Source organism: Lathyrus oleraceus, chromosome 4, assembly GCF_024323335.1.
Source record: "Lathyrus oleraceus cultivar Zhongwan6 chromosome 4, CAAS_Psat_ZW6_1.0, whole genome shotgun sequence".
Taxonomy (NCBI): Eukaryota; Viridiplantae; Streptophyta; class Magnoliopsida; order Fabales; family Fabaceae; genus Lathyrus; species Lathyrus oleraceus.
In genome coordinates, this window is record NC_066582.1 from 73160351 (window position 1) to 73164852 (window position 4502).

The 4502-nt window shown below is 39.2% G+C and overlaps 1 non-coding gene across 1 annotated transcript; it reads right to left on the bottom strand.

Annotated features, from left to right (window-relative positions):
* Positions 1–607: 607 nt before the first annotated feature.
* On the bottom strand, positions 608–710 carry LOC127077560 (small nucleolar RNA R71). Its single transcript, XR_007787356.1, has one exon. It is a non-coding gene; the product is annotated as a small nucleolar RNA R71 (small nucleolar RNA).
* Between the last annotated feature and the right edge of the window lie 3792 nt (positions 711–4502).

Below are 4502 nucleotides of genomic sequence, written 5' to 3' on the forward strand. Positions count from 1 at the left end.
TCGTGCACTTGCGACCTGTATCAAGTGTTTGGTGTCGTTGCTGGAGAGATATTTTTGATAATGACGTTTTATTCTAGCACCGTATAGACTAAAGCAAATTTTACTTTTCTATTGTTTATTTTGTTGTATGCGAAGAACTCATTTAGCTGGAAACTTAGCTAAACTTGTAAATAAGATCGAGCTTTTCTTGCACGAGAAAGAACCACTCTTGATATGACATCTAATGGCAGAACCTGTAAACACCAAACCACGAAAAGACTACATGGTTCCCATCGATGAGGATCTGCACATTAGTATTTTCCATCCATCCATCACGGAAAATAACTTTGAGATTAAGCCCTCTCTGGTGGGTATGGTTCAACATACTAAATTCTTAGGGTTACCTATGGAGAATCCAAACCTTCGTATGTCTATATTTGTCGAGTTCTGTGGCACCTTAAAAGCCAATGGCGTTGACCAAAGAATCATCTAACTCAGATTGTTCCATTTCTCACTAAGAGACCAAGCCCAAGCGTGGCTCCAATCTTTTCCCACTAATTCTATAACTACATGGCCATAAATAAGGGATGATTTCCTTGCACGGTGCTTTTCTCTAAGCAAGACAATCCAAGTGAGAAGTGAAATTAATAATTTTAGACAAGAGGAAGGGGAGTCTCTCTTTGACGCCTATGAGCGTTTCAAAGATCTGTTGAGAGTATGCTTGTTCCATGGTGTCATACGGTGAACTGGCTTGGGGTGTTTTGCTTTTTATCGCAATGTCGCGGATAGCAAGAGTCGCCACCGACTTTTCTTTTATCCAATAAGGAAAGGTGGAAAAGAACAGGAAAGACCTCAATAGATTTTGGGTTCGGGAGGTACATTATACAAAGGGAAGGTGTTAGCACCCTTTGTATCCATGGTTATCCATGGGCTCTTAATTACTGGATCACTTATATTTTTGTCTGAAAAGTGTCGGTGAATTGCTTAAAAAATGTTTGAAAGAGAGTTTAACTTTGTAATGATTCTCGTATGAATGTATACAAAGTATTTATCTCATTTGATTTTGAAAATGGTTTAGAAAAATATAACTCGGTAATGATTCTAGTATGAATGTATACCAAGTGGTGATTTTCTAGGATTTGTAAAGTGTAAAGTATGAGGGGTGGAAAATGTTTTAGGTTATGATCCAGCAATTGAGAGTTATACCTTCCTAAGGTCGTTATGAACGTTTCCTATCCTTATGAGGGTAAAACTGTCCTTACTATTGAGAAGTAAGTAATTTTACCCTTTGGATGTTAAAGGGTCATCGCAGGGTCATCGATTGGTCATTGAAGGCAACATTTGTAAGGATACCTTAGCATTCGAAGGGACGATCATCATTTAACCGTAGGCTACACCGAAGGGTCATCGAGGGACAAAATCGTATTTTCGAAGGCAACATCCGAGGGACCATGATTTATTTTATGATGATTTAATCGAAGGGTCTTTGCTAAGTGTATCCCTACATTCGCGGGACATGACCGTAATACCGTAATATCGTAAGGCACAAGAGAGGTCCTAGATCACATATTTAAAGGCCATATTTTAAAGTTAATTAGGTAATTAGGATGAATCTCCACATTAAAATTAATACATTAAAATTAATACATTAAAATTAACACATTAAAATTAATCAAGTAATTTAGGGCGAATCTCCTCAAGGGTATCCCACAAATAAAGTGGAATACCTAGACAGCAATCCTTTCCTGGGACAGGTGAACCTTTACAAAATTCAGCAAACGGATTAGAATACCAAATCAGGGTGCAATCAAGAGTTGCACCGAAGCAGTAATTGTAACACCCTTCTAAAATACCCCAAAAATTAATTAAAATAATAAACATATAATCAGAGTAATAGTGCACCAAGGGTGTCACACCAACATTCCACACCATTTAAACAATATAACAATCATGCTCTTTGATTTAATTTAAATATAAGGTATTTGCACAATTACGCAGCGGATAGAGATCAACTCAATCATGCAAAACATGTAACATCACATGTAATTTAGTTCAACCACAACAACAATAATAATCAAAGTGTTCCCGCCCGATGTTACATCTATCAGAGCATGACCCACTAGGGAGACTACACTAGACTCCAAGCATTTGCTCCTACTCAACTCATTTCTCGTTACCTGAAAAATAGTTGTAAGGGTGAGTTCCTCAATCAATATAATAAGCATTATAAAACAACATGTAATGCCAAGTAATTAACACATCAATCACCCTAATTGCAATACACATTCAGTAATAGCTCATTGGCTTAAACATCATACTCAACATCAATATACAATACCAGTATAATCTCAAATCCTACTTAACAACAACACAACACACGTATAATATTGGAACACATCCATTCATATTATACGCCATACATGTTTTTATGCAATGAGACTCTACACATGCGGTACCGACTATTCGCGAACATATAGTTCAAGCTCACCGATCCCTCCAGATACGGCTACTAAGCTCACTAGTCCCACTCATTTGAGACCTAGTGACTCACTCACTAATTCCTCACCATGGGAATTAGCTACAGCCCCGAAGGCTAGACTATGCAAGCTAATCATCTAGCATGCAAACATCAACAACAATTCACTCACCAATTCCTCACAATGGGAATTAGCTACAGCCCCACAGGCTATGCCATGCACACTAATCATCAAGCAATGCAGCATCAACAACAACTCACAATGGACATATGCTCACACTCTAAGCCATACAACAGTCCATTCACAAATACATGCATATATATACATTCACAACATTTTGCATATCATCATACATCATCAATACATGTATCAACACATCATCAACACATGTATAAAACACTTCCTCAACACATGTATGAAACACCTCAGCAACACATGCATAAACACTTCTTCTGCCTTGCTCGCTAGGCGAGGCAGTGGCGAAGCTCTGGTTCGCTAGGCGAGCTCAAGGCGAATAGCTCCAGGAAATTGGTAAATTAATTCGCTAGGCGAGCTCAAGGCGAAGGTAATAGCGAACTCATTCTGTTTTGGTGAAAAACACAGCTAGCACTCACTCGCTAGGCGAAGCTCCAGCGAGTCCACAGCGAACATTACAGTAGCAAAACCTCTCAATCTCGCTGGGGCGAGGTTGAGGCGCGTTCCTTCGCTAGGCGAAGGTTATGTTCGCTAGGCGAACATGACAGTTCACCAGACGCGTTTCTTTGGGCAGGGATCTCATGTGCCCATTCCAGACCCTTCCCACCCAAACTTACTCGTCGCCATTCATCACCAATTTATCGGTTTGATTACACACACAATTATCAATTTGATTACGGTTTTCACTCAACCTATTCATCACAAATTTTCAGCATTCCAAATCCCAATTAGGGTCAAATTAACGGCTTATCACTACCCATGACATATTATCCCAAAATACCCATTAATCGACGATAAACCCCCCTTACCTTAACAATCCGGCGAATCTTTGAGCTTCAAGCCTTTCCGTTCTTCAACCTTTGCTCTTCAGCTCCTTTCTCCTCTTCTCTGCCCTTTCCCTTTTCACGATTTTCTCTGTTTTTCACGTAGAAACCTTTTTACTCCAAAATGGGACTTTTTCCTTAATTCCAACTTATATATATTTTCCAAATAATAATTATTATTCCAAAATAATAATAATTCAAAAAAATAATAATAATAATAATAAAATTTCCAATTATTTAATTAAATTAATAATTAAATTATTAACTCAATTCAAATAATTATTTTATTATTATCGGGGTGTTACAACTCTCCCCCACTAAAAGAGTTTTCGTCCTCGAAAACATACCTCAAGCGAACAACTCTGGATAAGATTCCTTCATCTTACTCTCCAGTTCCCAAGTCACGTTGCCACCTGCTGGCCCCCCCCAAGCTACCTTCACCAAGGCAATCTCTTTACCCCGCAACTGCTTCAACTCTCGATCCTCGATCCTCATAGGTGATGTTTCAACAGTCAGGTTATCTCTCACCTGTACATCATCTATTTGGACTACATGCGACGGATCATGAATGTACCTCCTCAACTGAGACACATGAAAAACCTCATGCAAATTTGCAAGCGACGGCGGTAAAGCGACACGATAGGCTACCTCCCCTATCCTCTCCAAAATCTGATAAGGACCAATAAATCGCGGTGTCAACTTCTTCGACTTCAAAGCTCGACCAACACCAGTTATCGGAGTGACACGAAGAAACACATGATCTCCCTCTTGGAACTCAAGTGACTTCCTCCTCTTATCATGATAACTCTTCTGACGACTCTGAGCAATTCTCATCTTCTCCTGAATCATCTTAATCTTTTCCGTAGTTTGTTGAACAATCTCCGGTCCAACCACAGCACTCTCACCGGACTCATACCAACATAACGGTGTCCGACATCTCCTACCATACAAAGCTTCAAACGGTGCCATACCAATGCTCGAATGAAAACTATTGTTGTAGGTAAACTCAATCAAAGGCAAATAACAA